The sequence below is a fragment of the Haliaeetus leucocephalus genome, unplaced genomic scaffold, assembly GCF_000737465.1.
Source record: "Haliaeetus leucocephalus isolate CR32 unplaced genomic scaffold, Haliaeetus_leucocephalus-4.0 Scaffold228, whole genome shotgun sequence".
In the NCBI taxonomy this organism is placed as follows: domain Eukaryota; kingdom Metazoa; phylum Chordata; class Aves; order Accipitriformes; family Accipitridae; genus Haliaeetus; species Haliaeetus leucocephalus.
Window position 1 is genome coordinate 20924998 of NW_010972664.1, and position 12886 is coordinate 20937883.

Here is a 12886-nt window from a genome sequence, read left to right on the forward strand (position 1 = left end):
GTAGTCTTTCTGCCTTATTTGGCCCTTCTGTATGCAAGAAAATTGCTCTAAATAAGGTACTTGAAAAGGTTGAATCTATTTGTTCAAAGAATTTTTTTAGTTTTGCATTCACATTTTGAATTATGGACAGCTGGAAAACTGACTTTTTGTTGCTGATGGCTTCTAAATAAATAAAACCTGTTTGCTTAGAAGCAAACAGTGGTAAGCCTGATGGTATTAACATGCTGCCAAGACCCAACAGGTTCTCTTAGGTGTTTGCTGCCTCTGTCCCTCTTTGGATGGTAGGTTGAGTAAGTCACCTGAGAGGCAGACAGGAACTGTTAGCCTTCCTCTCTCCATAGTTTTCCTGTCATTATCTGCTACTGACAACCCTGGTCATGCCATGGGACACCTCAGCATAATTTTCATTAGAACAGTAGGATGCTGTAGTGATTCAGGTGGAGGAGATCACTCTCTGCAGGACCTGAGCTGCATTTTGTGACAGTCTTCAACTAGGCTCAGTTAATAAATCTCAGTGTTTGGGCAGTAAGCTTGCCCTGAGGAGCTACTGGAGAGCAGAGGCTAATACAGTACCAGACATACCACAGTTTATGACATACTGTAATGTGAAGATCTGAGACCCAACATCCTTGCTTTAGTTGAGTGAAGTATCACAACCTTACCCACGTTTTTTGCTAGAGTAGCTTTGTATATGAAGCAGCCTATACTGTTAGTTGGTTTTTGTGTTGTGCAGGCACTAGGATACCTACCCCCAAGATGGGAACTCCATCCCTGGATTCCTTTGGTTTTGTAGCCATCATTTTTTTTCAGCCAGCTCACTTAGTGGGATTATGCTAGAGATGAGAGAGGCTTTCCCATGGTGCTGATTAGTCAGATCTTAATACTGTCTCAGGTGAGGTATGTTTAGGATTTTGCTATCTGGGGACCTCACAAGTGATACTTGAATACAGCTAGGAGTGAAGGAGAGTGACAGGTCATGTAAGACAGCATGGAGGAGAATCAGCTGGAGGGAGTCAAAAGAATAGAGGATTCAACAAACACTTTAGGGCAAGGGTAAGTGAAAACACAAGATAGTAGCTGTTGGGTGGAAGTACCCTTCTAGCTGCTTGTGTTGACTTCAAGCTTCTCCTTTCAGAGCTAGCATTGGTTCCAGGATGTCTTATTGGGGACACTAGTTTCATGATTTCCTTTTTAATGTCAGCTTTGTTCAGCACTACTACTTCAGTGATGAAACATTTCTTCTGATCCATATAAAATGTGGAATGCTTCAGTTTTCTTTTGGACTCAGCTTTTCTATGAAATGGCATGTCACTGAAATCATTAAAATTTGTAAAGCCCTGTTTTGGAGAATGCTGTATAACTGGTCATCACTTAATTTGCCTTTAGAAAGATAGGAAGATGAGACTTACTTGATGCATTTTTGTCACACAACTTCTTGTAAAGTGATACTTCAGCCTTCTAAAAGGATTTTACTACCTGGCTATTCTTGATAGGCTGAAGAGAATAGAATAGGGAAGTGATTTGACAAGTTTATTTTTTTAAACTACTTCACCTGAAGACAAAGCTAGTGCTCCCCATTTAGGGATTGGGGAAGTGCTGTTCAGAGACTCCCTGACACACCAGAAACTTAGAAGTTCTGTGTTAAAGGAGAGCCACAGGTGACTTGGTGTTCAGGTCAGGGTGCTGAGTGAAGACCATGTCCACACCTTTCCAGAGACACCTAATTAACATGGAGCAGGTTGTAGCTAGTTGCCACCTTTGTTACAGTCAAGGCTTTAAGGATTGCAGCCATGTGTTCCTCTGCTCACAGTGCATAATCCAGGCCAGGGTTTCCAGACTGTATGGATGTACAGAGGCTAGCAGAATATCCTTTGCAGAACCATGGGGAATGCAGTTAAGCTGTACATTTTCCAGCCTATTTCACCTAAGTGTATAAAAGCCATTTGCAAGAGAATGTTTTTGTTGTACTAGGAAAAGGGGAAAGTGAGGAACAAACTTACTTTTCCTAGAGTGTGTTAATGGAAACATTTGAGCTAAAACTCTTGTTCCTGAGTCTTCTGCATAATCACCGAATGCAGATTTGGTTAGTATTTTGTTTTAGCTGAAGGATGGTGTGCTATGTATACCTTTTCCCACCCTGTTAGAGCTTCTTTGATCATGCTCTTTGATGCAGCTGAATCTAGGCATCTGCGCATGCAAGTTGTGAGCCTTGCAGTAAGTATGTCAGAAAAGCCCAAGAGCAGTGCTGTCATTTGGTGGTGGAAGTTAGTCTGGCCTGACACATTTAATGCCCATGTCAGAAATGTCTATATTCAGCTGTTTACCAAATGGGAGACTTAGGGTATAGCTGTATTTTGAGTCTTGTTGCTTGTATGTTACTATGAGATATATTAAGTGGAAGAAAGATAGGTACATAAGAAAACCTGTGACAGATCTAACTGTAGAATTGGAGGGTGAACAAACTTATACAGAATCTTTTCCATGCTATGTATTTTTAATGCCTTGTCCAGTCTATTGTAGCCTTCAGATTTTCCAGGTGCTACTGTTATTTAAGTCTAATAGAGCTGGATAAAACTTTCACCCTGATAGTCTGAATTTACTGAACTCTCTCATGTTATTTTTGGTACTACTTGCTGTTTCTGTCATTCTGAAAAAAGCTCCTGTATTGCCTAATGGGGAGCAGATTTTTCTGTTCTAATTTAAAGTGCCTGTGTTACAAAAGTTGTCTTTAATTTCCTCGGTCAACTTGATACGGGACTGTGTGTAAAGTAACATCATGGAATTGGATTATATAAGTGCCAAAGACAGTTTTTGCTGGAAAGCAATGGTCCAAAACTAGTTCTAGCTGCATTCATTTGGAATTCTTCCATGCAACCTGCTAAAACTGGTATTTACAAGCATCTCCAGAGCTTTAGGGGACAGAAAGAGAGTTACTTTTGCTTGTCTTTCATGGCTCAGTTCACTTAAGTAGCTTTTGTTTCTGGGAAACCAAAGAAATTAAATGAAGGATTTAAGATAAAGTGTAGGTTTTGTAGAACATGCAGAATTTATACCATGTAGCCATTATGGAGAAATCTGCAGAGTCTGTTTGCTTCTGAGTTGGAAGTGTCAAAGCTTACTCTAAGACTGATAAAACTTGGTTAAAAACTGCACGTTGGAATTTGTTAGTTCATTCATCAGCCTTACAAATGAGCATTGCTAATAACAGCTTGCCTGGAGCTTCATAGGATCTAGCAGATTTCTATAAAATGCACAGTCTGTTTGAGGTATTGCTAAATAATAATGTCTAGAGTTTAAATCCCTATTGCAACTAGAATTCACTGCAAGTCAGCCCTATCATGGCTGCTTGTTTGCCAGTCAGTAAATAGGCAGATGGCTAAATGTTTATGCAGCAAGAGCTGGCTGCCCCCAGAAGAATGGTTTAAAAGAAATAATCTTTCTCCAGTGTGTATGCAGAATGAAGCAGGACTGTGGGGTGTCAGGGTCCTCTCATACAGCAAGCTTATAGAAGGGAGTATGTTTAAATAAGTACTTGCCCACTCTTATTTACAAAAGGTTTGTAGAGGAAGCAGGTCTTTAGCATGCATGTTACTGCCTCCCTCCAACACATCTGAGGTGCTCAAATTATACTTACTTTGTCAGGAGGCAGGCAGAAAGCATGGCAGTAAGAAAACCTTTGCCAATATTGAAAGTTACATTTACTTAAAGATGTCCGATGAGAGTTATCTGGCACATCTGTGTTCAAACAAAATGTTTTTAAATGATGGAAACTTGATTGGGAGACAGGCATTTGTCATGTTAGTTTGTCGGGGAAAAAAAAATCAGTGTTGCAGACACTGATGAAAATTGTTATAGATCAGAAAACTGCTGGGCAATTTGTGATAAAAGAATTTGTGGTTGTGATTTTATATATGCCTCTAAAAGACTGGTTTCAAGTATTTGATCTTTGTCACTCCCCAAAGTCTAATCCAAACTTTATTTTGTTCTTGTTAAAAGTTGAGTAAGTCATGTAGAAATTGGAAGTATATTTTTCATATGGATACTTTTATTGCACTACCTTTCTTTCCTGAATCTAATAATTGATTTTTTTAAGCTACCTCTTTATGTTGAGCTTTCTTGTCAATTTTGTACTTAATTGATTTTTAAGAAACTACAAAATATTTCCTTCTTTTATTTATATGGGAATCCATAACTTAAAGACCACAAGTCTTCCTTCTGTTTTTTAAGTTTTTCTTAAAGGCCTTTTTAAATTTAAGACTTAAGCTTTTGAAGGAGCAGCATAATTACACACTTAGAACATGGATTTTCCTGTGTGTACTGTTTGCTTTTAGAAGGGCCAGAAGCCCTTAATTTTATACTAACCTCAGTTAAGGATGTGACTCTTTGGGGGCAATAAAAAGTTTTGAGTTGGGAAATTTTAATCCATTTAATTTATTGCCAATTAAAGAGCTTCTAGTTACTGGTTTTGGTGTTGAAAGAAAAAATAAAGAAAGCATGTAGGGAAAACACTGCTGCTTTTTTCCAGACACCACTTTTCCCTCTCTCCCCCCATGCCATCCTCGACCCCACGGTGGTCTCCAGTTCTTTGGCTGCATGTTATATGCTCAGTCCCTTCAGCAAGGCAACAGGCAGCACAGGAGATTGGGATCAGTCTGTTGTGCTTGCTGTTCTTTCACTGCTCCTTGTTTCTTACTCAGCTGCTCTCGTGTGGGTTTTTTCACCAGCCACAGTCCCTTCGGCGTTGTAGCTCCTTCCGAGTCTACTCTCAGCCTCTGCTCAGGCTACGATTTTCCTTTGGCATTTCTCCTGCTCAGCTGCCTCTCCTTTCGGCTCCTGTTGTGCTGGCATGGTCTTCTCCTTTTTTCCTCCTACTGCTATAGCACTGTAATCTTTTTCTTGGCATTTACTGCCCTTTCTTAAACATGCTTTTGCAGAAGTGCCAGAAACTCCTCTGACAGCGTTGGAGTGCAGTGGGTCAGTCCCCACTGTGCCCAAGAGGCAACGGACACTAACTGAAACACAGGAGGATCCATCTGAACATAGGGAAGCACTTTTTTACGGTGAGGGTGATGGAGCACTGGCACGGGTTGCCTGGAGAGGTTGTGGACTCTCCATGCGTGGAGATATTCAAAAGCCATCTGGACATAGTCCTGGGCAGCCTGCTTTAGTAGGTGGCCCTGCTTGAGCAGGGGTTTTGGATCAGATGGCCTCCAGAGGTCCTTTCTGACCTCAGCTGTTACATGATTTCTGAGCTGGCTGGAACCAGCACAGGGCAGTCCTGGGCTTCTTCCCACACAAGGCACCCTGCAGCCCCAAAACCCTGACAGTTATGCTCAATATGTGACTGCACAGGGTTTTCTTGCAAATCAAGTCCTTACAGTTTGAGCTGACAGTTTTTGTGAGTGGTAGTTGGTACTGTATTCCCTTTCTATGTTACTGTTGTCTTAGGTCAAGTAAATGAAACTCCTAAGGATATAATCAGACATTTATAGTAGAGTTCTGTGTCTCGTTACATTTGCATCCCTGCTGATTTCAGAAGACACAACTTAGATCTCCACTTGACCAGAGGAGCAGCCAAAGGGGTAAACTACTTTCTGTTCAACCCTGCATCATCATGAAAACAAATCTTCGTATAGTCTCTATATCCTGTAGACTTTGTATTGTTTCCTCATGCCAGTTTAATTTGAACCAACAATCAAAAGTCCTTGCCAGTTGAGAGTTGAGTAATAGGAAAGTGGGCATAGGGGGGAATAGATTCACTGCGTCAAACAAAAATCAAGTTGTATATAGTTGGTGTGTGTATTTTTAAGTATTTAATTTGGATTACTTGAATACTGAGTGTTATGAGCCTCCTGTGTAAAAAATACTTCCTGTATTAGTGTGCTGTTGTTAACTCAGAGTTGTACTGCTGAAAAGTCTGTTTTTAGAATACTTGATCTAAGAAGTGGCAACTAAAGACAGCATAAGCTTTTCCACAATAGACCTTTTATGGTGGTATATTCATATGTTCTGTGAACAGCTGTTGGATCCATCTTTTTAAGATGTTCTTTACCATAGGTGAGGGGCCATAACAAATGTTGAAATATTCAGAATAATTGCACTTACCTATTCTGTTTTCTTAATGTATTTCCTATGCATACTGCCTTACCTGTATGTACTGTATTTCATTGGAGGTACGAAAGGTAAATATCAGGTTCTTAATTTATAAAATGTAAATGAGTTTTAAAAATAATTCTGTAATACTACATATTTTCCAGTGATATCTGTCTTCTAAGAGAGGGTGATGGTGGTAAGGCCAGGTGAATTTAGTCACAAGTTAATATTGGTGGTCTTTACATTCTCACTTAATTTCTGAATGATTTTGATCATTTGAAATATATTTTTTCTTTTAAGATTTTTGTAGAGGCTAACCTATGTTAGTAGGCCAACTTTTAGATGATTTGTAACAGCTCTGATACTGCCTCTGACTCATACAGTTCATATAATGTCTTTGTAACTTATTTTGTGCCTTTTCTTCCCCTGACACAATCTCTCAATAAAAACAAGCTCTTTTGCAACTCTGCAAACCTATTTTATTGTACTGATTTTTTTACTTGCCTGACCCTTTTGTTTTGTTTTCTGGAGGGGGCTGAAGCTCTCATAATAGAATAGATATTTATAACGGACTCTGCAGAAGAAAATTGACAAGGTGGAAAGCAGGTCATTTTGGAATGGCAGTGCTACAAAGCGCCTGGGAAACTGGGACTGTCAGTACTAATCAATATATTCCACCATATCTATCACAAATCATTTTTAACAAAAACCGGCACCAGTGGAATGTGAGAATCAATTTACTACTGGCTTCAGTTGTGCTGATTGATGTTGAAAGACTGGAAACACTTTGGGGGGTTTAGCATAGCAAAATGTCTGTGGTGGTGTTACTAACATTTGTACTGGGGGAGTTCCCACGAACACTGGTTGGCACTTAACACCCCTTCTTTAAAGTGCTATGCAAATGCACAAAAACAGTCCCTGTCCTCAGGGCTTGTGCCTAAACATCTTGGCAGGGAATGGCAGAATTTGAACATTTGTCTTCATTACCTGGAAATGAGGTGATGAATAGCTTGACCGCGTTTCCTGTCCCCTGTCCAGTGACAAAGAAAATATTGTCTGAATCTGAAAAAAGTGACTGTGGGAAATAGGGATCAGTGCTCTATTTTAAACTGCTTTCATACCTCTGTATATGCTTTTTTTTAAAAACAAAAAAATATATATATATTCTTGAATAGCTAGTCCCTTGAGCAGATGCCAAAGCACTTTATCAGTATTTTTAAGTGTACATACCAAAGATGATAGGTGGTCTACATGATAGATAATATTACCAGACCTTGTGTTATGTTGCATTTTACTCTTCCTCAACATGCAGCTAAGAGCAATAATCCAGCCAGACTCCCTATTTGTGCTTCCTGGGCACAAACCACTGCAAAAGTCATCCTTTGCCCTTCTATTGCTTGCTGCAAAAGAAAAATGCAACCATCTTAAGTATCTTTTCTGAGATGCTTTCTAGAGTCTCCTGAACCTTTCAACAGTGTATTTTGAAGTCTTTTGAACTCAAATGTTTTAATCAGCAGCCTTTCCAGAATGAGTAATTAGAATATACGAAGCATATACCAACATCCAAAATAACTTGTATTGTTCATCCCTTGATCTAAAGTTACCAGACAAAGGTCATCTTTTCTTCTTGTTATTTCTGATCCTGTGAGCCTTACTCTTATTTTTGGTACTTGAGATACTTAGGATTTTACTGTAGTTTTCACTTTTGCTGCTGTTTCACCATGGAGGTGATGATTGAAGGCTGACTTTTTAGATGCGTCCAGTTATGTGCTCAGCATAGTTCCACCCATAGCCACTCAAATTTATTGTTCCCTCCTCTCTAATATGTTTCAGTTGCATGCTGCAGGGGACTGCTGGCCTGAGAGACTTTGATGGTTGTCATCTACGTGAGGACAAGGAGCGCTTCTGTGAGCTGCCACTGGGTCTGGCAGTATGGTCTGCCATACCCAAGGGCTGATTTACGTTGATACACCTTTCTTTTGATACTGTGTTAACTTGGGCTGCTCTTAAATACGGCTTTCCTCGCCTATGCTTTGTCTGGGAACTGGCTGTATCTTGCTGTAACTGGAGCCTGTTTGCCTACCGAGCCATTGCGTTACATACACTCTTTGTGGAAAAACAGGGTGAGACGCCAAGAATGGAGGAAGGGGCCACAGATTACATATGGGAAGGACTGTGGTTCACATGGCTGCGAGATTTATTTTTTAGTCAGTGTAGCTTTAACTTTTGCTTTGTTGTGATGCTTCTGCTGTCAGTAATTTTCACACTGACAAGAGGAAGGCACCTCTGGAAGTCATTAAATGGGAGGTGTGGAACTAAAGTGCCATCCCTTGAAAGCAGGGACATTTCGAGAAATGTGCTTGTCCCTTGCCAATAACAGCCAGTACTGGTGTTGAGATGGCAGTAGTAAGCATTGCCTGCAAGGAGCTATCAGGCAAAATTACTCAGTTCTTCCAAACTGCACCAGTCTCAAATTTAACTGAAGTTAACCTTACTTCTACTGGGCTCATAAAACTATTTCCAAGCAGTGCGCTTCTGAGAGAGACTCAACTCTGCTTTTTCCAGCATTGTCATCTTGCATCTCGCTGGTTACACAGAGACAAGACAAATACTTGTCAAATTCTCTCTGTCTTGGTGAATAAAGGTCTCTAATCCTGACCTATTACTTATTTAAGAGCACTTTCAATGAACAATCCTTGCTGCAGGGAGGAGGGGGGGACCCTCAACTTATTGATCAAACTTGGTAACAGCAGGTAATATAATGTCATACTTGGGAAAGTGGTTCTTCTTGGGTGACTTATTCTTGCCATTTCTTTTTCTAGTAAAGATCACAAAGATGCAACAGAACAGATTTACCTCCATCCTGGGGAGGGAGGAGGTAATAGGCACCAGAAAAATTGTAGCATGCTTTTTGATCCCATTTTCCCTTCCACACTTCTGCTACCGAAAGGTAGCTAAAATGTGACAATCCTGCAATCTCTTCTGCATCTAAAAGTGGGCAATTTTTTTCATTTCTCTGCACTTTGTATAATCCATGCAGTATCTTGGCAAAACTACAATGGGGAATGTCATGAGGGCTCACTGAAGGGGAGGCTGACTGATCTGTGCAGATGGGATTACTTGGAAGTTTGCAAGTTCAGAAACAATTAAAAACCTAGTTCAGCTTTATTTTGATTCAGCTGTTTGAGCCATGGACCAGATCCCAAAGCTGGAGTGCTCTCATATGGGGGGTGGGGGTGTTGTTCTTGGTTTGGGGGGTTTTTTTTCAGAATTGTTGTTAGCTCTCAGGTGCTGCATCTTGCAATATGAGACCCCTGATCCCTAACTTGTCTTCCAGGTGCTGTGCTTACCAGCTGTGCCAGGACAAGGTGATGCCTTTGCTAATGTCATGATGGAGCTGTCTGCTGGGTGTGCTTAACATGAGCAGAGAAACAAGCATAAGCAGCATAAAGGCACTTTGTGCAAGTAAAAACTACTGTTAAAGGAAGTTGTTCAGTGTAGGGTAATTCTTCTCTCAATCAACTGCTGCTTGTTCCAAGAGCTCCTGCAGAGCTTGTCACCTCCTAAAGCTATTAGTAGCACTTGGATTTGGTAGAAATCCTCTACCTCATTTTGGGTAGTGGGTGCACCAAATAGTAGAGGCCAAGTCCTAGCAATTGACTGGCAGTTTCTCCCTCTTCCCCAGATATGAGGTGCTGTCTTCCAAACTCTGGGCTTCAAATAGAAATAGAAGCTGTTAGAAGAAATATTCTGTCTACAGTTAGATCAAGGAGCCAAATGCAGGTCAGTGCAGAGCTCCCTTGTGTGACAGGAGGGCAGCAGGGCTCCATCCTTCAGCATGCCTGTACTACTACTTGTGAAGATCTGCCCTGCCAGCCTGCACTGCTGATTATTTTTTTTTTTATGGTTCTGGTTTCCTGCTCTGCCATCACCCTTGTTTTTCTGTAATAGTGGAAGTGGCTACTTGTACTTCACATACTGTTTTTTCTCCTATGATTTTTAACCTGCATCAAGGCACCTCACCAGCTGTTGTATATCCTGACCCATGGATACGCTTGCAGTGGGTACCAAATACCCACCCTGCTGTATATTGGTTCTTAAACAACAGTGAGAGTCTTGTGCTTGCACAGACCCTGTTCTGTTTGGGTCAAGCTCTCTTTCTGGTTTGATATTCACAGTGAAATGTTTGATTAATACCTTGTTAAAGGAAGTGGAGAAAAATCCTCTCAAGCCTCTGCAAGCCCTGTCAACGCATACAGTGCCAATGCAGTGATTAGGACAGAACCTTTGAATACTACAGCTGAAATTGTTGCCAGCTCTGGGTAAGTCACTTTTTCTCACCAAAGTTTGTTGCTTTCTTGAACCCTCCACCCTCACTTCCATCTATGAAATGGAGCAAGCGTGAATTCGCCAGATCACAGGCTATGTTCAGTGTTTATAATGGTGATGCTAGGCAGGGTGCCTCTCTGTTAAAGTTGACATGAAGATGTCATAGAGAAACTGAAAATTCCTAGGAAATTAATTTTTAATGCTTTGATGCTTGCATGGTACATAGGGAGGGTGAGCTTTTGGGATGGCGTGGCTTTCAGAAACGGTATACGCAAGGGCAGGAGAAAGCAGTGCTTGCATAGTGGCCTTTTCTCAGGGATATTGGGTTGTTTGAGAGTCTGTTATCTTCTCCAAAGTTTTGAATTACAGCTGTGGCCATCTGATGTTTTTATCTACTAGACTTTGGTTTGTTAGAGAGCAGTGAATGGAGTAGAAGTTCGCTCAGATGAGATCTTTGTTGTCCCAGACAGCAGGAACTAGACTGAATATCCCTGTGCTCCTGTGAACGCTGTTCCGCTTCCTCTTCCCTTCTGACCCAAATTCACCATGGTGGAAAAGCAGCCCTGCCCTCTCCTACCAGACATCTGGTAGCTTTATTCACCTCGTTTCCCCTCCTAAATACAGACACATACACGCATATACGCATCTGCCTGCCCTCCCCTCCCTCCACGAAAGGCCAAGGTGCAAAGAGATGTCTTGTGCCTTCACGCACTAGCCTGGCCAAGCAACTTATTCTGCATATCCCAGGTGCTTTTATTGCAGGATTGTTTCTCCTCCCTCACTCCTCCTTTCAGTGCCCTGTATCTGCATTTAACTAGTTCTAGCCCTAAATATCTACCCTGTGTCCTATCACTGCCTGGAGCAGATGCAGCGCAAATGATTGACCCTCTCCCTTTGGCAATTTGGCTTTGACTGCACAAAACAGCCAATAAAGTGGAAACAGCTGGGCAGCTGATTATGGAGATTAGCTTGAAGCTGTATAGTTTTATGGTCTAAGATAGAGAAGGAAGTGTTTGCTCGAAGAATGCCATTGCATTCCTCCTTTCTCCTGCTGCCTGCTCTTGACAAGTTTTCAGAAATCCCTGACTAAAAGAATAGCATATGTATTTGCCAGACGCAGCTTGGACTGGAGGCTGTTAGCTCATTTTCCAGTGACTGAAGCTGGAGTGTGTAGCAATGCAGGGTCATGATCTGATCTGTCTAGAAGTTCTCTGAAAAGACTTGACTGAAGCCTCTGTTGAAATTCTCAGGCAAGGCTGGTTCTCACTAGTTTGTCTGCTGAATCTCTCGATCTGCTTTGTGATACATATATCATACTTCTAATGAAGAGCATCTTTCTCACTTCTGGTGCTCTCATTCTTGTCTGTTTAGTAATTGTTCCCTCATAGCAATTGTTTCTCTCCGGGCCCTCACACTATAGAGTCTCAATGATTCTCTCCTCCCCTCCTTTCCTCCCACCCAAAGCATGCAGCTGTCTTGCCCTTTCCTCGTGCTTTTCTTGAGACACTTCTACAGGTACACTGACAAAACCTTCCGTTATCCTGATTGCTTCTTCAGCTTCTCCTTTGCATCCTCTCCGTGATGCCATGTTAGCCTCAGAACACAACACAGTGTCCAAGTTGACATACCTAGGGATCACCTATTAGCTGTAAGTTTGATATCTGTTACCTCTGTGTGTGAGATGACACAAGCTGAGAAGTTTGATCAGACAGCTTTTACAGTAGATTGGCCATACAGCTAACCAAGATTGTACAAAACCACAGCTGTTTTAATATGGTTCAAGCTCTTGCAGAATGTGGTTGTCCAGCCCTCTGCACGCTTTTTTTTTCTTTTCTTTTCTTTTTTTTTTTTTTCAATCTCACTCCCCTCCCCTAGAAGTGTATCTCCTAGCACTTGGAAGTAGCTCCCAAGGACCAGGTTCTTTGGGTCTGGAGACCCTTCTCAACTGCTTGCTGAAGCTGACCTATTCGTTCTGCAATAATTATATTTTCTAGTTCTGGCTCCAAGGAACACTTGTATGTTTTTTACTAGTCAGTCACTGGATGAAGCATATAAACAGGGATGCCAGTCTGAGTCTTCTCTCTCCCAAGTGAGTTTGTGCTGGAGTGACTATTCTCACTTAGCACTGTTGATTTATTCAATTTGCTTCAAACTGCCATATACTTAAGCAATAACTTCTGAATCGGATCAATTTGGACACAACAGCAAAGTGTAAAAATAATACAAGCTAACATTGTTTGTGCTCTGGAGGGCAGCCACAGAAAAAATACCAGCTCCTGGAAATGCTGTGGTCCAGTCTGATTCAGCCTCTGGTACAGACAGAGCATCATTGCAAGCATGCTTCTTGTTTTGGCTCTTGTAAATCTCAGCTGTGGTCTGTCTCTCCCAGAGTTACTGTGCTTCTAGATTTAAAGTCCTTTTCTTGACAGCTGAAAATAATCAGTCTACCAAGAGCCAAGCAAAC